Genomic DNA, 26,234 nt, shown 5'->3' on the forward strand with positions numbered 1-26,234 from the left:
GTCCTTTTTCCTGGGGCTCCAGAGGGATCCCCTGGGGCAAGGCCAGCATCCTATTCCTCAGGTATCCTGGGGCCAAGCTGGGGAGTAGGCTATGTATATCACTGCTATTACCCCTGCCCCAGTGCCTGGCTAGATGCCCTCTGGCTGTCCCTCTAGCGCCGGTGCCCCACTCACCCCAGGGCCCAAGTTCCTCCCAGTTACCTAGGCCTGGACTCCTACCCCTGAGGCCAGTCCCTCCTCTCTCCCAAATCCTCAGCCTAACCAGGTGAAGTAATCCCAGCTATCAAGCAGATGGGAACGACGTGGGGGAGGGGATTGAGCCCAGACCACAAAGGTCAACATTTGCCCCTCTACCTCCCTTTCTCCTATCTGCCCCAAAGTCTAAACTTGCCTCGCACCCCCCTGCCCCCGCCAGGCGTACTGCTTGATTTAGGAGCCTCTGACCTTCATTTCCTCACCTGGAAGGACTCTTCCAGCTGCGAGATTCCCCTTGCTATGATTACGCATTACAACTCCAGCAGTCACAGCGGAATTTGGAAGCCCTGTATTCATTCCTACTTGTCTTCCCCAGTTTGGCCCTCAAAGAACAATGTTACCTGGGCCAGCAGCTGCCACGTATGAAGCACTCGCTGAACCCCAGGCCCTGGGCTCGCTCAGAGGTCTCACACACGGCAGGGATCCTATCAGAACCCACAGCCTGGCCCGGTGGCACAGTGGTGAAACTGGGGGCTAAGGGGTTTGAGTGGTTCGGGGAAGACACAGCGTGTCTTCAGGGGTGTACATTTTGGTGAAGAAATGGGACAAATGATAAAATTTCAGCCAACAAGGGTCCAATCTTCTGATCCATCACTTGATCATATACATTTTTTTCTTCACTCGGCTGTGTAGAGAAAGAGGCAAAGGGTAATGAACTCAGCCTGCATGAGGGGATGATTCAAGTAAGTAATTCCAAGGGGGGTGGTCTGCTCTCAGTACACATTTTCACCCGGAAAGTGGAACCCAGGCCCTCTGACTTCTAGAAGCCAGTGTTCTGACTGCACTACCATACCATCTTCCTGCGATCCTAAACATCGGAGCTGATATTTAGGAAGCGAGGTCCTTAGTCATCAAACACAGGATCTATCTCACTGGGCCTTCCATCCTAAGGCAAGAAAGAGGCCGCAGACTTTCGAGAGAATTTCCACGATGAATCAAAATGAAAACCCCTGACCTGCTAGAAAACTGCGTACTTATCTGCGCATTACCAGACATTCCGGTCAACTGAGGTTTTCCTCCATCTATGGATAATTCTCCTTCAGGCATCTGGAAACAATGGCTGAGCTGACATTTCATTGGCTCGGAGATTCTTCTCGAACCAATGATTGCTTCCCCCTTTGGATGTTGTTGAGGGAAGAGCAGCTCAGGCTAAGGTTGGGGCAGAGGAAAAAAGAACCACAGGAAACAAACACACATTCCCAGCCGGGGCCTCTCTTCCACAGAGCGAGGCAGACACTTGAAGGGAGCACCCGGAAGGGAAGGGAGCTGGGGTTAAATGGCCTTCACGGGTCAAAGGAAAGACCAGCTGCCAGCCGGACGGCAGACAGAGAGCACGATCCCTCTCACACTCACCCTTCCCCATGAATCTCTAACAAGCACCTGCCCGCCCTGCTAGTACCCCCAAGAAATATGCAAAGGCAGCTTCCAGACAAACCTCCTACACCTACTACCGGGGAGATTGTGGCCCCTGCCTTCTTCCTGTACGATGACGCCGGAGGCCCCTCGTTCGGGATTTCTCTGCATGTTGCGATCGGAGTTTGCCCCCCTCTTTCCTCCAGTCCTTCATGTCTCCCATACTCCTCTCTTCCTTGATTTCCTCTTCTCTTTCCCTTAGCCTCTCTCTCAGTCCTCGTGTCTCTTCCTCTTTATCCTCCTTCCACCTCTCAGATCTGCGTAGTCCTCACCTCGCCTCCCTGTCTCCAGACCAAACTTCACTTCTCTGGCTTCTCCATCGCTAGTTGCTTACCCTCGAGCTCCCAAGGTTGTGAGCTCTTCCCTCTCTGCAGCTACTGTAGGAGAGGGTGAGTCTGCCCTAAGCTGTGAAGCCAGGGCAAGTTGTGGTCAGCCCAGATCCCCACCTCCCGCTGCGAGAAATGAGGGTTCCCTTGGTAATGAGGAGAGGGTATCTGGATCCCTGGCAGGATGACTGTGTTCTTAGCGCTTTGTGTTTTGAACAGGTCCTCCAACACTCACACCCACACCTGCTTCCGTGTTTCTTGGTTTCGGAAATGTGATCGAAAGGAAATTAGCCAATTGGTAGAAAAGCGCATGCTTGTGTCTGTGTGCGTGTGCGTGTGCGTGTGCGTGTTGGGGTGAGGGTGGGAGAGTGTCATTAAACAAATCAGAACCTGTACTCCTGGTTTAACCATGTGGAGGTGCAGTAGAAACCAAAAAGTTGTATGATCAGGACCCAAAGCCTTCTACCTTTGTAGCCAGCCTCTGGCCCCACCATCTACCGTCTACCTCCATCTCATCCTGAAATCATACTCAGGGCCAACAGCTGTGCTAGGATAGCAAAGCGGCAGGGGCGCCTAGATGGCTCAGTCGGTTAAGCATCCAACTAGATTTCAGCTCAGGTCATGATCTCAGGGTCGTGGGATCGAGCCCCAAGCTGGGCTCCATGCTGGGTGTGGAGCCTGCTTGGGATTCTCTGTCTTCCTCTCCCTCTGCCCCTTCCCATACCCCTCCCACACCAGCTCAATTCTCTCCCTCCACAAAAGAAAAGAAAAGAAAAGAAAAGAAAAGAAAAGAAAAAGGGCAGATTTGGGACTAGGACACATCTAGGTTATGGTCCCAACTCTGCCACTTATTATTAGCTATGTGCCCCTGAGCAAGTCACTTCACCTCTCTGAGCCCCAGTTTTTTTTATGGAAACTGGAGATCATTTGAGTGTCTAATGCATGTAAATCCATGTAAAGCCCTCAGCAAAAGAAGACACACTCAGGGAGGTTTCCTGATTGGTTTGGGAAGCGGGGTCCTGTGCTGGGAGAGACCTGCCTCAGTTGGGCTGGGTGCCCTGAGTCAGAGCCAGGTAAGTAAGTAACAGCAGCTACCGCTTATTGGTGCTTTACCTACACGAGCCCATCATTCCTCACGACACCCCTGTAAGCTGGGGACTATTTATCTCCATTTTGCAGAGGAGAAAACAGAGGCGTTGAGAACTAAAGTGACTTGCCCTGGGTCACAAAATCAGCAAGTGGTAGAGCAGGGATGGGAGGACTGGGGCAATGGAAAGCACGAGGAGATGCCAGCAGGCAGCTACCAGCCCGCAGCGCTGTTCCGCCCAGGGCTGGCTGGGGCCCCTCCCCACGGCCTCTCAGCCTCGTGGGGCCCCATGGCACCCCCCCACCCACAGCAGCCCTTCTTTACTATCAGCCAAGCGCACCGCCCTGCAAATAGCGGCTTGGAGCTGACGGGGCGGCAGTGGCCTGTGGGAGGCAGCCAAGGACTAGCTCAGCAGAAATGACAAACCCTCCCGCTTCAGCCCCTTGTGTGAAGCTAAAATTAACAACTTTCCCAACTGCAAACAAATGCATTTGCTGAACCTGCATTCCCTTCTCTTGCTTCTGCTGCCACTGGGCTTCCTGGGCATCATTCCAGCTTGGTCCCCTCTCCCTGGCCACGCCCATAGGGCTGGGCCTTGTGGGCCAGGGCACGGGAGGCTGTGATGCCTCTGCACCGAATTTGCGCCTGGGTCACAGGAGAGTCCCGGGACATCTGGCAACTCCAGGTGTGGGTCAAACATCTCCCCGCCACCACCCATCCTACCTTCTAGCTCCTCTCTTTGCCCTTTTGGTGCCCCAAATCTCTGGCTACCGCAAAATCCAGGAACTATGAATGCTGACCCTCAATTAGTCAGGGTATTCCAAGTGTCCACTTCACTAGGGGCCTTTTTACCAGCTACCATCAATTCTTCTCCATCTGTGGTAGGTGGCCTCCAAAAATGGCCCCAATAATCACCACCTCCTGATAGGCACACACTTATGTATCCCTCCCCCCTGAGCTTGAGCTGGACCTAGTGGCTCACTTCTAATGAGAAGGGTATGGCAGAAATGATGGCATATAACTTCCAAGATAAGGTCATAAAAAGTCTGTGGCTTCTGCCTTGGGCTGGCCTGCTCTTGGTCACGTGCTCTCTCTCTCTCTCTCTCTCTTTGATCAATGAAACTGGAGGAAGCAAGCCGCCATGTTGTGAGCAGCCTCATGGAGAGATGCACGTGACATGGCAAGGAACTGAAACTCTCAAAGTTTCCTAACCACATGAATGAGTTTGGAGGTAGATCCTTCATCCCCAGCTGAGTCTGTAGTTACTACAGCTTTACCACAACCTCCTGAGAGGGCTTGAGCCAGAACCACACAGCTAAGATGCGCCCAGACTCCTGACCTGCAGAAACTGGAAGATGTTAGATGTTTGTTGTTTTAAATGGCTAAGGTTTGGGATCATTTGTTATGTGGCAGTAAGATAACTACTATACCATCCTGTGCCCCACTCCCTCAAAGCTCTGCTTTAATCCCAGGTGATGATGGCCAATGACCTAATGTTCAAGTCTTTTTTTTTTTTTTTTGACAACTAGATAAGAGGATGACTTTATTCAGTTAAAAATGTTTGAGTCTCCAGATTGCCACTAAAGAACAGTGGGAATTTTAGAGGCTGGTAGCAGGCTAATGGAAAAGATTATTGGGGCAGAGGACCCACTTCCTTTGTATGCATTGGTCCTGAGCCTAGGCAATGCTCCCAGCTTCTTAGAATCCCCAGATGATCAAATTGTGTCCAAAAACAACTCAAGGTTCATGACAGTATCCAGACTGCAACCCTTCATACCAGTTTTGTCCTTGGATAATGGTAGCTTAAGTTACTGAGTACTAACTAGATATCAGGCACTGTTCTGAGCACTTTATAATGATTAACTCATTTAATCCTCACAATAACTCCATTCTACAGAGGAGGAAACTGAGGCACAGAGGAGATAAGTAACCTGTCCGAGGTCAGAGTCAGTAAGCGGCAGAGCTCAGATTTGAGCCCATGTTGGAACAATGTTCCTTGAGCGTAGCCCACATGTTCTGGGCAGGAGGGATTCTGGTTACCAGAAGTTGTCAGAGCCTTTCCTTTCTTTCCTTTTGTCTTCCTTATATTTCCTTGCTCAAAAACTGAGAGCAACTTCCCACTACTTACTGGATTAAGTCCAAAGTCCTCTTCATGACCCTTACCGCAATTTGGCCCCAGCCCACATATCTTTCTCTCTTCTCCACCGAGTAACTTCTGCTTCTAGCTGCAATGATCCCCTGATTTCCTTCCACCCATTAGCTATCTTCCTGACTCTGTCCTACCCGGAGAGACTCGATGGTTCTAGCTGGAAACTACTAGGCGTGACACAGAAAGGGTTTTTATAGTCAGATCACCTGGAGAAATCTCAGAGACCTTGCCTCTTATAGTGGCCATCTCAGATTCCGGGGAGAAGACTATGAATCTTCTGTTGAGTGGAAGTTCAACTCTCCGTTTTGCCAGAGTGAGACCAGTGCTCCCAAAGGTAGTGGTCAAAGCTCTGTGCCGTGCACTTTACCCAGCCAAACCCCATCTCCTTCTGAAAGCCTTCCCCACTTGCTTCCACCTCCGTGTGATTTCTCTGACGGAGGCACACGGTGTGTGGACTGTCCTCAGGCCATTCAGTTCTTAGCTCAAATGTCACCCCTGCAGAGAGGCCTTTCCTGGCTGCCCTAGCTGAGGTAGCTGGGAGGACTCTCCACCCCAGCTCCTTGTTTCTTTTCTTCCTGGCACCTATCAATACAAACAGTGATGATTTATTTGTCTGCTTTTTAAATGTGTTCCCACAGAAACATATGCTCCACACGAAGGCAGGGATTCTGTCTGTCCTGTTTGCCTCCGTGGCCCTGGCACCTCTAACAGGGATGGGCACGTGGGAGGCACTCACTGAAAATTTGTTGGGTCAATGAAAAAGGTGTCTCACCTGGAAGCTCCTTTCTGTGTTTTTCCCCTAGCTAGAGAACAAGTCTCCCGAGGGCAAGGCCCATGTCATAGCCTTCAGTTTCCCATGGCGTCTAGAATAACACTGGGTACAAGTAAATCCTGAGACCGTACCTGTCGAGTAAAATGGTTGAGTTGTCTGGCCCTACGTTCCATTTATTAACCAACACTCCCCTGCTTTACCGGGCTGCTGGGGCTAAGGGGGGATGAAGAGCGGGTGTGGGCTTTTTTTTACCATAGGATGATCTAGCCTTGAATTTTCCAAAGGGGTGATGTGGGGTGGGGGCGAGGTGAGGGGGCGGAGGGTTGGCAGGTTTTCAGCAGTTTCTGGGCAGTGGAGAGTCTTTGCAGGGGAGAAGGTGCAGCAAAGTCCGGAGGAAAGATCGAAAGGGCCATCCTGACAGGCACAAGCTGAAGCCCACAGGTGTTGGAGAAAGGGCAACCTTGGTCCTGGAGCCGGAGGGGGCCCTCGGCATCCAAACTGTAAGGTCCTCAGGACTTTCTGAGGCTTCAAAGCCAGCTCTGGGATGTCTGTGTGAATGGGGACGTGGACTACTACTGCGGGCCTCGGTGACCCGGTGTGGGGGACGGAGAGGAGAGGAGGCACAGAGAGAGACAGAGACAGACAGAGAAAGCCTGGGGTCTTCACATCGAAAAATAGAATTGAGTGAGAGGAAAACAGCCCATTCCTAACCTTAATGCAGTTAGGCAGCGGAATAAACTGCCTAGCGAGGAGGTGGACTCAATGGAGTTAGAGGCATTCGAACTAGGTGCGATCAGTTCCTGGGGCGTGCGGGGGAGAGGTTCTCAGTACCAGCAAACCCCTCCCGGCTGCGGGCAGTGCGGGGCGTGGTGCGGGTTCCGACGGATCCACGGAGAGGCCTTTTGCAGGGTCAGTCCTCAGAGGCGACCGTGCGTGCGTGCACTCACACAGACGAACTCATATTCCTGCACCGTGCGAGGAGGGAAATGACCCTGCTCCAGCTCCTCGGTTTCATTGACGATGAAAGGGCCAGGGCACTACAGAGATTTTCATCCCTTCTCCCTCCCGACGAATCACTTCTGTGATCCTGACGTGCCCCCTGCCAGTACCCACGTGGCCCCTAGGCCTCCTCAGTCAGGAAAGATTCAACCTCGGTGCAGCAGATCTACCTTCACACACGCTTTCTCCATTCTCCCTTTCTCTTCCTCTCTCTCTCTCCCCCTTTCCTTCCCCCCCCCCCCCCCCCCCCTCCCCCCCCCCCCCCCCCGCCCCAACCTGGGCCACTTTCAACAGATAGCAGCTAGACGCTTGCACCCTTATGCCCCCTGCCTTTCTGACCCCCGACTCCTCCTAGATTCTCTTGGCAAAAGGCAGGAGTTTTCTCCGCCTCCAGAAGTATCTTTGGTACCTCCCCAGGGCCCAGCAATGGCTATAGAAGTGCGCCTTCATGCTCTGAGGGTGCAGAGAGAAAAGGCAGACTTGCCCCTGGTCCCGCAGAAGAGGAATGTTCTTTTCCTGGCCTTTCCACCCACCCCATGCTCTTATTCTTCCCTTTGGCGGCACACAAGTCAAAAGCCCCCTCAGCCCCCTTGAAGGAAGGGGGAAAGAACGAGACCCAAATAAAATGGATCAACGAGTAGACTGAGAAATGACACCATGCCAGAGGCCCGGGGAGGTGAAGGAAGGCAGCAGGCAGGGAATGTGAGGGGAAAGGCCTCAGCTGAGAAGCCAATGACCACAAATGGCCCTGCAGGGTCCTGTCCTGGTCCCACCAAAGGTGCTCCGCTCTGCTCACTGTGGGCTCAGGGCCAAGAGCACGGCATCTACCAGGGGCTGGTCGGTGACAAAACTGGGAAGTGGTGGTGGGGGGGAGCTGGTCTCCAGCCTCCCGGTCTTGGTTTCCTCCCCACTTTTAGGTTCCCTCTGCCGGATTCCTGAAGCTTTTTTTTCCCTGTCCCGAGAGTCTCGCACAGCCTCTCCACAGCAAAACTCACCCATCCGTGTCCCATTTCTGCAGAACCTTGGGAGCATCGAGTCATTTGTGTATCCAGGTGTGAAACGGTGGTCACGGCTGAAAGCTAAACTCCCCTGAGCCGTTGTGTGGATGTTAATAGATTGTATTCGAGGAGGAGAACAGGAGGGCAGTGAGCTGTGGTCAATACATACTGGAAACCTGAAACTATATTAGCAGGTTTCTCTGCCGCAGGACTTCTCAGAGCCTTTCACATGCTCATGTGCATTGTGAAGGTCTCTAAGAGGGGGCTATAGCATTTCTCAAACATATCTGGCCATGGAATCTTTTCTTCTTATTTTTGTAGAGCAGCTTACAGGACTAGTGTTTTATTTGATGTATTTCCCCTCTCAGGTAGCATGTGCATTTTCACAACAGGCTTTAATACCCCTAAAAGAGTGACCACGATGGTGGGGAAGTAGGCACCCTCACAGTTAGTCAAGGCAGCGATGGTTACGCTGGATTGAGCACTGTATGTATGTATCTATCTCTATCTCTATCTCTCTACATAAAATCATGGCTAGAAGGGAGAAATTGTTGGCCAGAGGGCCCTGGCGCTATGGCTGTTTCATGTCACACATTATAGGTGATTGCCACTTACCAGTTGGCTTGCTCCTATCCCATACAGTCCCAAGTACCTTTAATATTTAGCCTTTTGGGGCTGTGTCTGTGGGACTAGAATGGAAGTAATAGAGGGGGGCTGTCTACTCAAGACATGCCTATTTCTCATGTTGACACACTCCTGTTTAAGAGCTGGCCCTTCCTAAAGCATTTGACATTTGTGCCCTTGTTCTCCACTGACGTCACCAGTCCCCCAAATTCCATCCTCTAAAGCCTCCTAGAAGGAGGTTCAAGAAGGGCTGGGTCAGTACGCCTCATCCTCTCTCTCAGTTTTCTCATATGTGTGAACCAAGTGTTCTTTCTTTTTTTTTTTAATTTTACTTATTTATTTATTTCAGAGAGAGAGCGAGCGACCGAGTGCAGGGGGAGGAGCAGAGGGAGAGGGACAAGCAGACTCCATGCTCAGCATGGAGCCTGACATGGGGCTCGAACCCACAGCCCCGAGGTCATGACCTGAGCTGAAGTCAAGAGTTGGATGCTTAACCAACTGAGCCACTCAGGCATCCCAAACCAAGCGTTTCTTTACAGTGCACAGGACTGGGAAAATGGGGGCACTGGAGAGAACTTGAGGGCTGTGCTCAGTCACACAGCTCCTCTGCTAGCCTACGAAGTGGCCTGACCAGACAGGCTGCCACAAGCAGCCTCCACTGGCTCCCACCAAAGGAATTGGAACGAGGAGCCCCTTTCTACCTGCTAGATGGGATGCTGCCCAATTCATGAATCACTGAATAAAGCCAATTAGATCTTTGATTTAAAAGAGAAAGAGAGAGAGAGAGAGAGAGAGAGAGAGAGAACTGAGATGCTCTTCAATGTAGCAAGCTGCTCCTTTGAAAGAAAGGGACTTAGTTCCGGGGAGGGTTGGTTACCTGGGAACAAGATGTTCTCATCCACGAAACTGAGTGCTCTCCAAAGGGGAAAACTGTGCATTATCAAGCTGTTCATAAAAGCACCGTGTCCACTGTGCTCTGTGCTGGTTAGTGCACCACAGCAGGACTGTGTTCAGTTCTGGGCAGGACCCCTAAGGAGACTTCTCACAAATTGGAGCATTACCAAAGGCAAGTGACTGAGTTGCTACAATGTCAATAGGGTAAGGCCTTTTCTAGGTCGTGGACCACTGTTTCAAGCCTATGAGCCCAGACATGCAGATACACTTAGCCAAATTTTTTTTTTTTTTTTGGTAAAATAAGCTTCGAGCCCAGCATGGACCCCAATGCAGGGCTTGAACTCACAACCCTGAGATCAAGACCTGAGCTGATATCAAGAGTTGGATGCTTAACCAATTGAGCCCCGCCCCCCCCAACCTGACGTTTTACATCCAATTCCAGGAGGTTCATGGACCTCCAGGTTAAGAAGCTCAGCTGTGGAATCATACCACAAAAGGAATCACTGAGCAAACTGAGCAGCACAGGGACTGAGGGCAGGCCACTCAAAAGTGTGCCACGTTGGCATATTGATTATTTTTAAGTAAAAGTTACTTAAGGAACGGCCAATGGATAAAGAACACTCCGACCTTCCACTTTGTCTCCAGAAAGGAAATAAATCTCCCACATGAAATGTTCCCTCTCTGTCCCAGGAGGTAAAGAGGTATCCTTATCACCAGAGACAGGGAATTCTGGGCTGAGAAGGCTGTAGAAACAAACTATGTTACTTTTTCCTAATTTACTACTCCAGCCCAAATTCTGTTTAGAATTCCGTACTAATTAAAGCTCCTGAACATCAGTTCTCTTTGTCTTGTCAATTCTTTAAAGATTTATTGTATCTTTGTCGAAAAAGTATAAAGAACTGCTTTCCTTGGTCATTTCTTTAGGTGTCAATTTCATTATTGGGCTTGTGTGTGCACGTAATTAAACTTCGGGTTTTTTTTTTTCTCCTGTTAATCTGTCTCAGGTCAATTTAATTCTTAGACCAGCTAGAAGAATCTTGAAGAGTAGAATAAAAATTTCCTCCCCAACAGCAGATTTAGCTACAAAAATTAAAATAAAATGAAAGTCAAAAGACAGACAGACTTGAGGTAACGTGATAACCATATTCAGATCTTTTTAAGGGGCTGCCAAGAGGAAGAGGAAGGAAAGAAGCTACTGAAAGAGATGGCTTTCAACTCAATCTCAAAAAATGTTCTATTTAGACTCGCTCAACAATGGAATGGGCTCCATTAGGAGGCAGTGAATGCCCTGCTGATGAGAGTTAAAAATCTGAAGGGGAGACTGAGCTAGATGACCTCGTAGGGACTGTCCTCCCAACCTTACATTTCCTCCCACCTGTGTGTTTCTGTCTCTGTCACTGAGATCCTTCCCTCTTTACTGCAGTCACAATCTTGCCAACAAACAAACCCCAAAAGGCAAGAGCAGATGGGAGGTGGCGCTACGCTCTGGACTGCCTATCCCATCACTTCTCCGCTCTCACCTTCAGGCATGTATCTCACTACCCCCCTTGCTAGGGCTCTCAGGTTTGCCTGGTGCCAGCTAGTTAATCTGATAAACCCATCTGCACTAATGGGATCATGAATGCTAATGAATTAATGTGTTACCTTCCCAAGTGACATATTTGCATTTTTAACAGAGGTCTTCAGGAGATAATGCCTTAACTCGAAGGAGTGATTAATATTGAAATTTCAGCTGTTTGGCAGTCTAGTGCAGAAGATATTTTTGGAAAGGGAACCTTTTTCCACCCTTCACATCATACCATCTGCTGGAAGAGGAAAAAACATGTCCCTGCCCTTGAGGGGTTTACAGTTTATAAAGTTGGGGAATTACAATCACTGACATTTATTGAGCCTCTATCGAAGTGTGGGGCCCAGGGCTAAGTGCTGTATAAATATTATGTTCGAGTCCTCACAATGATCCTCCGATGTAAGTATTTTGCAGATAAAGGGGCTGGGCCTCAGAGAGGTTAAGTAACCTTGTATCTTATTTCATTGACTCTAGATGTTCGAGGCCACACTTTCTCAGTTTTCCCTGAGACGGAAAAGATGCTGCCGGCTCAAATACGACGCACCAAGAATTATAAGAACAATTTCACTTTTAAAAATGTTAAAATCGTTCTTTGAAACCATGAAATACACTGTGTGGTAAGGCCAGGTCCAGAGTACACACTCTGCCTGATGCTGTTCACAGAACCCAGGTGGGAATTAGCTGGGGGACACTTTGATACGATAATATAGTGGTGAGCACATATTAATATTTTAATACAAAATGATTACATAAGGACAGAGAAGGTGGCACAATGAGTCTGAGGTGAGCAGCAGCACATGCCAATGGGATCGTGAACCTCAGCGATGGAGGGCAATGAGGCAACAGGGCCAGGATTCAAGGCAGAGGGACTAGGCAATGCAGGGCCTGAGGCTGAAGTGGGGGGCAGATATGTAGCAAAGCGCCGACTGTCGGGCATTAGGGAAGTTCGGCTTTGAGGTCATGGCACGCTGGCCGGCTGAGCTCAAGTGAAGGGGTCTGTTAGGGAAACCACAAGAGATACATTATGCTAGTCAGATGGGAAAGGGAAGGAAAGTGAACTGGGGCTGGTTTCTGAAGACCAGGATGAGAGGTTTCAATTTGATACGTTGCGCAAAGGGGGCAATTATTGATTCTTGCAAGTTAATGCCAACATATCAGGAGAAGCTCCTCTGGCCACTGGGATGAATTAGAGTTGTTGCCTCGAAGCCAGAGGCTTCCTGAGGAAGAAACCAGCACCGGACAAGAGGGCTGTGTCCGCAGAGGCAGCAGGGTTCCAGGGTATTATGAGCCCTGAACTTGCAGTCCCCTCCTCTCTGGGTTGCATTCCTCTCCTGGAAAAGGAAGTAGCAGAACCATGGCTGCCTGGGCTCACCCCCCTTCTCCCTGGGAATGGAGGAGATATAGACTCATCTCCCTTCCACCCATGGACAAGGGTTTGTTGAGCCCCTACGATGTGTCTGCGTGTCCGGCACTGTCCGGCATGACACACGGATCCTAGAGGCCCCTGAAGAGCTCACTCCCCAGCCGAGGAGGAAGGTGAACACACAGGAAGTCAAGGCAATAGGACACAGTATAATCGAGTGCTCAATCGTGGTGGACAAAAGGTCTGGATTCCAAAAGGGAACAGGGGGAACGGTGGGTGATTATTGGTTTTTCCTTTTCTATATTTTTCTGTATTCTCAAGGTTTTCCCCTATGTATAGGTATTACTTTCATAATCGAGGAAAACTTACACTTAAAAGAAGGAGGGCAGCCGATGAGGGCTAGAACATCCAGCCGCTGCTGTGATGCTGGACTTGAGCTTGTTAGTTAGAGGATGTGACAGAAGGATTTGCAGAGATGGAGAAGAGGGGGTCACTAGAGGCTGGGGGGACAGCAGAAAGTTGAGCGTGGAGAGAGGAGTGTGCTCTGAGTGGGGTACAGTGGGGCAGGGAGAATGAGAGTGATGGAGATTGGGGGTCAGGAAGAAATAGGTCAGAGGGATTTTATACATATACAGGATTATATATAGCATCTGTATACATGGTGAAGCTCAGCTGTTGTGGAAGGCAGGCCTTGGATACCAGGGAGAGGAGTTTCTATTTGATATTGTAAGCGAAAGGGAGCTATTATAGGCTCTTGAGCAGGGAAGTGACACGATGAAAGATGTTTTAAGGAGATTCCTTTGGCAGCAGCTTGAAGGATTGCTTGGCGGGGAAGGGGAGGCCGCATGCAGAGGGACCAGGCAGGAGGCTGCTGCAGGAATCCGGGTGTGAGGGAACGAGAGCGTGGGCTATGACAGCAACCGTGGGAATGGTCAAGAAGGCAGGGATTCGTGAGGCACTTGTGAGAGATGAAGTGCCAAGACATGGTGGTGACTGATGGCCATGAGGAGGGGGAGACTGATTCCAAGGCTCAGCCCGTGGGCTATGAAAAGAATGATGGTGTCACTGATAGAGACAGAGATCCAGGAAAGTGCTCAGGGCTGGGGATCGGCGTGGAGGGTAAGGCTGGAGAGGAAAGACCCTGAGTTTGATTTTAGCTGGGGCGAATTTAAAGTGATGGTGAACTCCGAAGAGAAAATGTCCTTAAAGGTAATAATGAAATGGAACTGGAGCTCAGGTTAAAGGCCAGCCTTTATCATTTCCAGTGATCACCCAGAATTCCAAAGCGGGACAAGCTGCCTTTAGACTGAGTGTGGAAACCTCTGGGGGCGGGGGAGCGGGGAGGACAAAAGCAGACCCAGCAGCCAATTTCGGTTTGGACGTTGCAGGTGACAGATTCTAAACTGTGTGGCCACAGCAGGCTGGCGGGTCTGTTTAAAAATCCCCCTCCTGGGGCGCCTGGGTGGCTCTGCCGGTTAAGCATCTGACTCTTGGTTTCAGCTCAGGTCAGGATCTCAGGGTCCTGAGATCGAGCCCCGCCTGGAGCCCCGCCTGGAGCCCCGAGCCCAGTGTTGGGCTCCACACTCAGCTAGACGTCTGCTTGGGATTCTGTCTCTCCCTCTGTTTCTGCACCTCCCCACCCCTCACATGTTGGCAAGCATGCACATGCTCTCTCACTCTCTCTAAAATAAATAAATACATAAATAAAATCTTTTTGAAAAATCTTGTTCCTTTTTCTCTGTCAGTGAGTGATTTTTCCTACATATTAGAAAGATTACAGCTCGACTGTAGGGGACGAGATGAATATAGAACAACATTCCCTTTATTAATCATATCTGCAATTCTAGGTGATTTCATTGATGGTGGCAACAGGGCCGGCCTGACACACAGCGCCCTCGCCAGCCTGGTGAGTAGCTGGTCTTCTCAGGGTCCCAGCCCTCAGGGTCCGGACTTTTGGCCACCCTGATATGGGATCAGAGGCAGGGCCCCTTAAGAAGTAATCTGGGTACCTCAGTTTCCCCCTGTATCAACTGGAAAAAGCATGGGTAGCTGACTTGCTTGGGTCTGAGTTTGAAGTGGGAAGATAAACAGAACAATTACTGAAGGGAAAAACCGCAGATATGAAAGACGAAGCTTGGGAGAGAAACAATGAGCACACACTGCAGCAGGACTTCCAAACTGAAAGGTCTTGGTTGACTGGTTGACTCCCACGCCAGTTGTCACCATCATGCCATCCTCTTGCCACTTTTAATAGGCTTTTCCATGCAAAGGGTCATAAATAGGACAACTGCCCCAATGACTTGCATTCCCTCTTTCCAATCTCCAACCTCCATGAGCATCTTCCACTTGAGATACCCGCCCACTTCTCAACCACCCTCCTTCCAACCATCACCCCTACCTCAAACCAGCAACCAGAAGACTGAACAGAAATGAGAACAGAAATCTTCAGCAGGGAGATGCTGCTGAAGAAACCACTGGTGGACAGACTACACGATGTGCGTGTGTGTGTGTGTGTGTGTGTGTGTGTGTGAACGGGTACACATGTGAGTGTTCATCCACCAATCTAGCCATCTGTTCCCTTCTTTTCCCAGTGGGTTTGGGTCAGAAGCAAAGAGAGGCCTGTTTGGGTGGTCCTACCCCCAGAGCTGAGCTCCCTTGGTGGTTAGGAGCCCACAGCCTGGGCAGACTTAACGCTCCACTCATTCATCTTTAGAAGACATCATTCCCTCCCCCAAGAAGAACCGGTAAGAGAAAGGGGGGTAACATCCCACAAATATCCCTTTATCTGCAGTTCTCTATGCCCTTCCGACCCAGGGATGAGGGGCTGGGCCCAGACACCTGCCCGGGGCTGACCTTCAGTGGGCTGGGCTGGGAGGGGAGAGCTGGTGGGAGAGCAAAGGAGCAGTCAGAGGCCTCTACCATCACCCTCCCACCCACCTGTGGGCTCCCCGCTTATTTCTCTCCTAGCAGCTGTAACAGCAGGGCTCCAGCCGGCCTGTGGCAGTTCTCCCCATGCTCTGGCACAGGTGTGACCTCCCCCGGGGCCATCCCAAGTGCTGAGAGGAGTTTTCAAAACTGATTCTACCAGGGAAGTTGAAAGGTGTCTCTTTGCTCTCAGCAGCCCTCAGGGGTCCTGGGAGCTTGAAACGGACAGCCCCTGCCTCCAGCCTCCCTGTGGGGGGTGCAGTACCCCAGATTCCCCCTTGTTCACTCCTTCCTGTCCTTCGGGGGTCCTGGCACTGAAGGCCCCAGGTGCAAATCTACCTGACCTGGGATGGTTAACTAAGATTTACCCATTGTTTTCTCAGCTCCCCTGAAATTCTGCCGCGTGAAGGTCCTGAGGGGCAAAGAATGTGTGAGTACTGGGAATAGATGAGGCAAAAACCAGTCGAGGGAATCCACCTGGTAGTTTACCAGCCATGCGGAAGCCCGAAGTGGGCTTCTGGGTCTGGCCCTCCTCTCTCTGCCCACTGCCACCACTCCAACTCCCTCTCACTTGGAGTGCTGTAGCAGTTTACCAGCTGGTCTCAATCCCTCCTTGTTCCACTCAAGTGGCTTCCTGTCGGGTGGCTAACCATCCTGAAACACTTCGCATTAATTGTCCAACAGCTCTCCGGGGTCTCTTCCAGTCCAAACTCCCACACTGACATCAAAGGCCCTCCAAATCCAAGTGCCCCTTACCCAGAAGTCCGTTTTCCTGTCTTCTCCCTTAACTGTGCCTCTCCCTCGGAAGCCTGTTCCTCTGCTAGTCAACCATCTCCATCTCACACGTTATTCAAAACCTAACTCAAGTTCAGCCTCTTCTGGGAAGCCTGCTCCCTCTGTTCCAGCCCACGCTGCTCCCTCTCTGTGCCCTGAACCCCTACGGTGCTTACAGTTGAGAGCACATAATATAGTATGTAATTGTTTTCCAACTTTTATTATTGTTAGTTGCTTCGTATGAATAAGTATTACTTTTCTGTTAAATTAAGAATTTCGAAAGAGCAGGCCCTTTGCTCTCCCCTTTTCATCATAACATGGGCATTGGGCTAGACCCAGGGGTTCTCAATAGACTCCTGTTCCCTTGCCTTAACTCCAAAATGAGATGAATGAAGGCCCTCTGAGGATCTTCTCTGTCCATTCCCTCCCCTTTCACAAAAGATGTTCCAGGCAGTCGAAGAATGGAGGCTGCCCAGAGAGGCCTAGCCAGCCAATCAGCTGTTGGATCTCTAGTTTTCAGTACACTCCCACCTCCTAAGGCTTTCTGAGCGATCAATAATGCTGCTTAAGTGATCAATCTGAGACACAATGGGCTGCAGGGGCCAGTGTTTGATTAACCTGAGAGAATAAATGTATGCTGGAGGAGACAGGGCAGGGAGGGAGAAACGGAAGAGAAAGCAGGAAGAAAGCAGAGCTGGGGAAAGGGAGAGGGAGAGCTTTTATGAATGTGAATATGATAGAATGTTGCTGAGAGAAGTTCTCACCTGATCTGATTCAACAGCAAGTTCTTCCTGAGGCAACTAAATAATCTGAGGTTTTTCTCAGAGCCCACTGAATATCCCAGGGCTGCCAGGCGATCTTTGACCTTGGCAGGACCACTGTTGCCACTGGCCACTGAGGGCCTAAGAGGCCGAAGGCTACGTAGCGGATGGAGAGGTGAGTGTGGGATGGGGACTTCAGGGGACCCCAAGGGAAGACTTGGGCCATGAGCTGTGCTCACTGGCAGGGTCTACAGAAATCCCAAGCCCTGGCATCCTTCGGTCCTCCACCCAAGACTGGTGACTCTGATATCCATGATGATCTGGGACAGTTGGCCAATCTGCAAGGGTGCTAACAGCATTACCTTCTCTCTGTCCATTGGTGTACATACTATCCTTCCTTCCAAGGCTCTGGGTCTGGAAATTCAATTATTTGGCCATTAACAAAAAAGAAGGAGGCTCTTTCTGAATTTTTTCTGGAGGGCCCAAACTAGCTACAGCACTAATCAAAATTTTTCTGGAAAAGATAGTGTTGTCTGGGAAAAAAAAACAAAACAAAAACAGAGCAGATGGCTTATTACTGGGAGAAAGAAAGGTCCTCCTTTAATCTAACCATGATTCCTGCTGTTCTCATTAAAAACCCATCCTTCACATATAATGGTATTATTACTCCCCTCATCACACAGGCTCAAAGCCTCAGAATCACCTCTGACTCCTCTTCTTTCCTCATCCCACTCATCCATTTGGTAGGCAAATTGGTTTTTTTCTACCTCCAAAATTGATCTATCCATCTCCCTCTTTCTATCCCCACCCAGCTATGGTAAAACCAGACTTCATGCCTCCAGGATGGCCCCCTTTCAATCAATCTGTCAAAGGGGAAGAAAAGAAAAAGAAAAATGAGCCAGAATCTAATCAAGCCTAGAGCTCATTTCCACTTACAAGATATACAGGGAATAGTGGAACAAGCTAAACGACAAGAGGAAGCAAATGGACCAGAAGGTAGGACAGTGTACTCAACAACTAGCCTGCCTTCTCTAACAAGTCAAATAGAGAGGACTTTTGAAAGGACCTCAAGAAACATAATGACCAAATGAAATGCGTTGGGCTTTTTTGGGTCTTGATTCTAACGAGTGAACTGTAAAACATGTTTTGAGATAACTGAGGACATTTGATTATGGACTGGACAACAGATAGTACAAAAGCATTATTGTTATTTTGGTCCCGTGTGTTAATGATATGTGGTTATGTGAGAAAATGTCTGTTTTTTAGAGATGCATAGAGAAGTGTTTGGGGTGAAGTGACATGATTGACATCCAAATTTTGTTTTAAAACAAAGCAAAGGAAACAAAGGATAAAGGAAGCAAATATTGCCAAGTCCTGATAATTACCTAATGTGGATAATGGGTAAATGGGGTTATTATGTATTTTCTCTATTTCTTTGAGAAATGATCATAATAAAAAGCAAAGACAACAGTCACCCACTGTACCCCAGTCTACCTTTCTAGCTTTATCTTCCACTCCTACCTCATTTCTCTGTGACTCTATGATACAGCTACTCTGCATTCTTGCCCATGTGATTCCTGTCTGAACTTCATCTCTTCGCTTACTCATGAATTCATTTGTTTTCTCAGCAAATATATGTCGAGGATCTCTTAAATGCACCAGGCACTGTAAATGTAACATGGCTGAGACCAAGTAAGACGAGCGACCTCCATCTTTATGTCCTCCCCACAAGCAACACAGCACCTTGCACATAACAGGTGCTCAGTAAATGCTTCTTGAACTGATGTGCAGAGGGAGACATGATAGAATCTCACTCTAATAGGATCCAGCAAATATTCAATCCCACCTAACAGATGCTTAGTGAATACCTACTATGTGTGAGGCATTGTGTGCTATGGGGATAAAAAGAAAACGAAAAACACCAGGCTCTTTTCCTTCATTGAGCTTATAATGTAGATAAGACATATGCATATGAGAAGTTGCATTTGTACGTGAAGCACATATGAGTTAATGATTCAAGCAATAAGAGTGGGGTGTACCAGTGATGTACCTGCCAAATGTATTTTAGAGCCAGTAAGTGCAGGAGGAGTTCAGAGTGGGGAGAGAGATCACTTCAGTCTAGAACCATCCAAGAGGATTTCACAGAGGAGGTGCATTTGACTGTAGCATTGAAAGATGACGGGTACAGTGGTATTGGATAGGAGAGAGGCAAAGAGGAAGGGGTACACCTGGGGAGTGGGATGGCATGAACAAGAGCACAGGTGCCGAAAAACGTACAAAAGACATGTTTCGGAGACCCTGAGGAAAGAAATTTGGCTGCAGTAGAGGGTCCAGGAGGGACTATTGCTACCGAAGCAGAAGCTCACATGGTGGGACCTAGGAATCTGCAAGGGATTTTGAGAGACACTAAAATCTGAGAATAAGTGATGGGGACAAAGAGTGGGAAATGAAGCTCTGAGAATATACGGCATTTGGCCCATTCAAGAAGAGTCTTGAATGTCAAGCGAAGGAAGCTGAAATTTATCCCACAGGCCGTCAGGTATTATGCCTCAAAGGTGTTGGTCGGAAGCATCATGAATAACAGGGATTTAGGAATATTAATGTGGCAGGTGTGGATATTACGGACTGGCATGGAAAGAAACTAGGGGGTGGGGTGGAACGGGGTAGAGCCGGATGATTCTGAGGCTTCTAGAAGGCTTGTGTAACAGAGGTCAGAAGAGCAAGTCGTCTTTGAGACATAATGAGATGAGTCTGTGAATGTCGAGTCTGACATGATAACCGCCTATCCAAGGGGAAATATTCAGCAAGTAGCTGGAAATACAGATGTGAAATATAGGAGAGGGGTTAGGTCTGGGCTAGAGAAGTGGGACCGGCCGGGAGAGGGGTGAGAGGGAACCCACGACACAGCTGTATGCCCTTGGCAGCTGGGGAAGTAGAAAGCAAGAGGAGCCGAAGAACACCCAGATTTGAGGGCTAGGAGGAGGAACCAGCAAAACAGAGAACAAAGGAGGGGTCACTGGGCTGGAAGGAGACACAGAGAGTACAACCAGGCAGAGAGCTCTTCAAGAACCCAGGGATAGCTAGCAGTGTGGCTAATGCCAAGGTGAAGTTGAGGCGCAGGAAAGGTCACTAGCTATGGCATGCATGCAGAGAGATCTGCTCATCTCATGTTCTTCAACACAAACAGGAACAGTGGCTCCGACATATAACAGGGAGCCTCCTCCCTCTCTCTGTCTCTCCCTCTGTCTCTCCCTCTCTCTGTCTCTCTGTCTCCCTGTCTCCCTGTCTCTCCTCCTCCTCCTCCTCCTCCTCCCCCTGCCCCCTTGTCAGACACATGCTCTGATTTTCAAGCTCATTTTCTGACTGCCCAGGGGAGTAAGGTGCTAGCGTGCCACTGGGCTGTTTGGGCTGGTAACCTTCCTTTGTAAGGATAGTGCCCTTAGAAAAGGGGACGCTGTGCCTGTCGTGGGTAGGAAATAATACAGAGCCCCCAAGATCCCTGCCCTCTCCTTACCAGCTCAGCTGAGTGGGGGGATGGGGGACTGGAAAGGAGGGAAGATGGTACGCTTCCCTCCCCCTCTGCCCCTAGCCCTTGGATTTCCCAGCAGAACTGCAAGGTCCGGCCCATTTTGAGTCCTGCATTTTGGTTGCTGATAATGCAAGAGAATGTTTTTCTTTTTTGAATTTATGGTAAGAAGGAAAACAGAAGTCCTTGAGAGAAGAGCCAGAACAGAGTTTTCTGCTGCGAATGCTAATAGCCTTAAGGCTGGCCCACAGCTGAAGCTAACTTGGGTGTGGCTGCCTCCCAGGGGCCGTCCAAGCTAAGGGTCTTCACCCACGATGGATGGGGACTGTCCCAGCTCCCCTAGAAATGCTTGCTAGGGCCTTGTGAGGGTATGAACCTCCATAAGCCAGGCTTGTCTGCATGAGCCTCACTTCCCACAATTTGCTCCAGGTGTGTGTGTGTGTGTGTGTATGTGTGTGTGCGCGCGCGCGTGCGTGCGTGCACGCATGTGTGTGCGCACACGCGCGTGTAATTTGTGTGTGTGTGTGTCTTTTATGGTTTCAGCTAGCCTAGAGGCTCCAAAAGAACAGCGATCCTTTTTCTATTGCATTGGTGCTACCTTCTCAGGGGGCCTTGTCTGGTGCTGACCACGGAGCCCAATCATTTCTGCAGGGTGGGGGTGGGGGGGACACAGAGTGCTTCTGTTGTCCTGCATCTTCCCGTGCTGCCTGCAAGGGCTGAAGTGAGGACTACTGCAGTGGGGCGGTGCCAGGCCAATGCCTCTCCTCCGCCCATGCCACCCTGAGCCCTCCTGGACTCCCTGCCCCACCACCCCCACGACCCGCCACACCCTGGGATTGCAACTGTCTCCCTCCCACTCCCACCCCCACGCCCCAGCTTGTTGCGTGGTCAGCAATGCCAGGGTTTTCCTGTTGCACTTTTTCAACCCACTACTGCTCCCAGAGGACCTCACTGGTGGCAAAATACCCCGATCAGGCCACACAGCTCCCTTCCCAAGCCCCCTGCGATTGTGCTACTCACCCATGGGTGGGGACGGTGCCCCTGACTCATTCAAAATGGGGCCTGCAGCCTCCTAAGAGTCCCTAGCCCCCTCGTTCAAGGAGGCAGAAGCTCCATCGCACTGCACTGTCTGAAGCCACAGCACCAACAGCATCCCTAGCTTGTGTTTCGGAGGGCGCTTGCAGGTTTAGGGCAGCGTGCCCTGCTAGTCTGCAGGACACCTCAGATCTGGAAGATGCTCAGAGCCAAGGGCCTGGGGCTCCCACCACCCTACCCTAGCTGGCCTCCTCTCTCTGGTGGTCATCAGCCCGCACTTGCAAGGCAATTGTGGTGGTGGGTGTCGGTGGGAGAGAGGGGAGGCTCCCTCTGCACGCAGCAACGAGTGTTTCTGTCCTGCTTGGATCACATCCCCTCCCTTGCCAGAATCCTGCAGTGGCTCCCAATTGCCTCTCACATCAATTTAAACCTTCTTTCTGTGGGCCTCAAAGCCCTCCATAATTGCATCCCACCTTCCCACATCCCCACTCCCACACACACATCACGCGTAACTCTGGGCCAGACGTAGACAGTAGATGACGCCGTCCACAAATGCTCCAGCCTGGGTCCTGCCACAGGTGCCTGACAGCCCCACCAGCGGAGCCATTCCTCTGCCTCCTTTAGAAAATGCAAATGTTACCTGAGAGGTGAAGGCAGTAAAACATTGTCAGCTCTTAACACCTTGGCCCGGCAGGGATCCTGCCATCAGATTTGACCGGGCAGGGAGCAAAGCCCTGGCTGAAAGGTCTCAGGGGGCAGGGGGAGGGGACCCATAGGCGCCGGGAGCAGCCCATGGGCGGGGTGTTAGGGATGGGGCTCTGACGTCGTCGAAGCCATCTCTGTCACGACTTTACCAAGGGCTAGAGTCTGACTTGGCGTCTCTACTTCAACCAGCCAAACCCGCTAATCCTCCTCCCTAATCTTGCTGCCCCCTCCACACGCGTTATGTCTTATTTCAACTCGGGGATACCCTCATGCCAAGCTCCTGAGGTTGAATCGCTTCTCTCGCATGAAAAAAAAAAAAAAAAAAGGCCACGAAATTGGGTAGAAGCCGGCATGTCTGCTTGGGCATGGCCAAGTCTTGTTGAGGTCTCCCTGGGGAGAGCCGAGAGCGTTCTGCTTGGTGGAAATAGCAAGGGCTTGCTGGGAAGCCTCTCTCGGCTCCCAGGAAGCTGGGAACTGGATTCTCTGGCTTCTGCAGTGAGCTTGACGGGAAAGGAAGGGGAGGGGAAGGCAGGGTCTCCCAGCTCACCGAACTGCCTGCCAAAGTGTGCCTTTCACCCCCTGTCTTCCAGCAGGGAAAACTCACTTGGGGCTTCTCTCTGGGTCAGCACAGATTCCCCACCCTCCACCCCTGCGAGGGGCGCCCCCAAGGGAGCCTTGGTCTTACAGCAATTTCCCCAGTGGGCAGGAGTCCAGAGTGCCCCGCCCTCCTCGAGAGCTGCAGGATGCTGAGACCACCCGGTGGGCTCCAGCGCTCTGCAGCTGGACTAACATGCCCACAGGAGGGGACAGGTCCAGCAGAATCCAGCATACACTGTGGCCAAGGGCTCTTGGGTGACACCTGCAAGGGTGGGGGAGCCACCTGCTTCTGGGGAAAGGTGTCAGGCATTTGCCCCTGCAGTGGTTTCAGTGTGTGTGTATGGGTGTGTGTGTGTGTGTGCGCGCGCGCGCACACACACACACACACACACGCGGGAGGCCCAGGAGCTCCGGTGTGGAAGGGCACGACTATCAGAGTTGGGAAACGCTTTTTTTTTTTTTTTCCCAGAAAGGAGTTCTTAAGGGCCCTGGTGGAGGTGTCTACAGTAGCTTGGGGTGGGGGTTGGCTGTGTGTGTGTGTGTGGGGAGGCAGCAGGTATTGAATCTGCGGTAATGTGCAGTGGTCATGTAGTTTCTCAGGGATACTCTGAGACAACAGACACTCACATACACACTCTCCAAGCTCCAAAGCACCAGGCTGGGGAGTAGAAGTGTGTGTGTGTGTGTGTGTGTGTGTGTGTGTGTACATGTTTTTGGGCACTGGGGTGGAGGAGTGCGTAGCTGTATGTGTTTGAGTGACTGCTTAATTAGCATCCTGGTGGAGGGGGCAAGTATAGCTGTATGTGTGTGTTTGTTTGTGTGTGTGTTTCGTCTTTGGATGGCGGTGACTGTAGCTGAGCACCGGGTATGTGGTGCGCCTGTGTGTGCGTGTGTGTGCGTCCGTGTCCGCGTGTGAACATGGCCCCGGGAACCACACACATGCTTCAGACAGCTGTTTCTGGCAGCCCTGGGGCTTGGGCTTCTCCGGGCACCCCCGCTAAGTGGCCACCTCCCAGCAGCCAGGCCCCGCGTCTCGCCGGCTCTCCCAACTGTGCCCAGGGCCCCGGCGTACACACAAAGGCTCCATAATGAACGCGCTGCACTCCCCTGCACCCGGCTCCTCACCCCGCCCCCCCCCCCCCCCGGCGGCCAAGGCGAGCCCGCTAAGCCGGCGATTCTCGGGGCAGTGGGCACGCAACCCGCGGCTCCCCCCCGCCCGCCCAAACTCCGGGCGGCCCGACGCTAGGCGCCCCCCGGCCTGACCCCGGCTCCCGGGGGCGCCCAAGCGCCCGTCGCCCCCGAGCTGGCCCGGGGCGGCAAGCTCCCGCCGCGACCCACCCCTGGCCAGGCTGAGCCTGCGGGCGCGCCCCCCCCCTGAAGGCAGCGCGCCTCTTACCTTCCTCCTCCGCCTCCTCTTCCTCCTCCTCCTCCTCCTCCTCCTCCTCCTCGTCGGCGGCGGCGGCGGCGCGGTGGCGGCGGCGACGGCGGCGGGACTAGGGCGCCCGTGTCCCCGAGCCCGGCACGGGCGTGGGGCTCAGTGGCGCCGGGCGGCGGGGCGGGCAGAGGCTGGCGGGGCGGCAGCAGCTGGCCCGGGACACGGGGAGCTGGCGCGCAGGCGGCGGGCTGCGGGCAGGCTGGCAGCGGCGCGCGCGGGCTCCTCGGGCGGGCTCCATGGCTGCGCCGCGGGCGGCACCATCGCCGTGGCTCGCTCGTCGCTCTCTGGCTCCAGGAGTGCGGCAGGCGGCGAGGTGACGGCTGGCGGCGAGGCGGCCGGACGGCCGAGGAGGGGAGGGGAGAAGGGGCGGGGGACGGGGCGGGGGAGGGGGCGGGGGAGTGCAGAAAGAGGGGCCTCTCCGGCGCCTCCCGACCCTCGAGTGCTGGCGTCGGTTTCCCCGAATGGGAACGCGGCTTAAAGGCACAGCTCCCGGCTCGGGTCACAACTAAAAATAAGCGCAGAATTGACAATTGGGGAAAGAATCTCCCAAGACACAGCCCAGCAACCCAGCCACCCCAGCCTGGCGCGGCCTTACTTCTTGAACCTGACCGTTCGGTGGGGCTCTGCCGGGAACTGCTGGCAGCTAACTGGGCAAGCCGATTTCCAAAGTGAACCCGGGAAAGTGCGGGGGTGGGGGTGGGGCGCGAACTGCGGAGAGGGGGCGACGGGAACGCTCGCTTAGGGGCTCCATTCCTTGGCCCCTGCCCTTGCCTCCCCGAGCTCCCTTCGTTCCCCCCTCCCCCTTCCCCCCCCCCCCCCCGGATTTGCTCGCCTTCCGCTGGGGTTGCCTTCCCTGCAGCTCCGCTCCAGGTCACCACAGTCAACATCCACACGCACCTTGAGTTTGGGCTCGGCTCCTGCTCGCAGTGTCTCTTCCCCAGCCCTGGAGTGCGAGCTGTTTCGAGCCCAGGCCCAGCCCGGGAGCCCACCCCAGGAAGAGAACGATCTGCCAGCGGGCAAAGGTCCGCTTAGAGCTTGCGGTCGGTTTGGTGAGAGGGGAAGGAGGTTAAGGTTTGTGTGCATGTGTGTTCACCAGCAGATGGAGGGAGGGTCCCGCGCAGACACACCCCCCCACCCCCGAGGAGAGTAGCTAGGCACATAGCACAGTGCCTGATGAATGATCTCAGGACATTTTTAAGAGACACGCTGTGAATACTAAACATGTAGCAGCCAAGATTCAAGAAAGGCTCTTGGTCTCCTAGCTGCCTTCAGACCCCTTTGGAGGAGTTTTAATGACCAAGAAAAAGGCCACTCTCCCTCTCCTGCAAAGGCCAGCCTCAGTGGGGACCCAGGGGGACCGGGAACTTGGACCACTGGTCTGGGAGGGCGAAGTCGAGGCCAGGGAAGAGGAAAGCAGAAGGAAGCCAGCGGTGGAGTTGAAGAGCCACTAGAGATGCCAATTGCATAGTGAATTTCCCAGTGTCAGAGGCCTTTTGGAGACAGAGCTAAGTGACTGACACATTCGGGCCTCTGCAGTTCTAAGGGGAAAAGTGAGCCCTCCTCAATTTCCCCTCTGTGCTTGGACTCTGGGAGGGAAGTTGTTGAGAAAAGGGGACTCATCCCAGTTGGCATCTCTTCCTCACCTCCAGTTCTATTTCAACAAGAGAGGCTGGAGGGCTACTGAGGGGCCATCCGTGCGGCAAGAGAACGGTCTCTGTAAGCTGTGTGGAATTTCCGGGATTCGGGAGGAGAGCTCCCAGGTGCAGGGCTCTGTGGCCCCCCTGCAGCTAGGATCAGCAGTGGAGTAGCTGACTCGTAGATTTGGCCATCCATCCAGTGAGCACACTTTTGCTTTCTTCTCTGGCACTTCCTACGTTGAAGAAAGGATGGAAATTCCCTGCATCTGGATGGGGGTAGCCCAGGCTGGGAAAACAAGCCGATGGAATTATTAAAGACGGATGGGGAATGAAAATAAAGACCTGCAGAGAGGAAAACACACAGTATTCCTGGCAAATGCACAGGAAGACCT

At 52.0% G+C, this 26,234-nt stretch overlaps 1 protein-coding gene across 1 annotated transcript in view; it reads right to left on the reverse strand.

Moving 5' to 3' along the window:
• Positions 1-24,284, reverse strand: part of FRMPD3 (FERM and PDZ domain containing 3) — a 123,649-nt gene extending 99,365 nt beyond the window's left edge. The window contains exon 1 of the mRNA XM_073885762.1: positions 24,167-24,284. The gene's annotated coding sequence lies outside the window, so the exon portion shown is untranslated. The remainder of the gene's footprint in view (positions 1-24,166) is intronic.
• Positions 24,285-26,234: the final 1,950 nt, after the last annotated feature.

This window comes from Callorhinus ursinus, unplaced genomic scaffold (genome assembly GCF_003265705.2).
Source record: "Callorhinus ursinus isolate GAN/ISIS: 27379988/994484 unplaced genomic scaffold, GSC_fseal_2.0 scaffold65, whole genome shotgun sequence".
Taxonomy (NCBI): domain Eukaryota; kingdom Metazoa; phylum Chordata; class Mammalia; order Carnivora; family Otariidae; genus Callorhinus; species Callorhinus ursinus.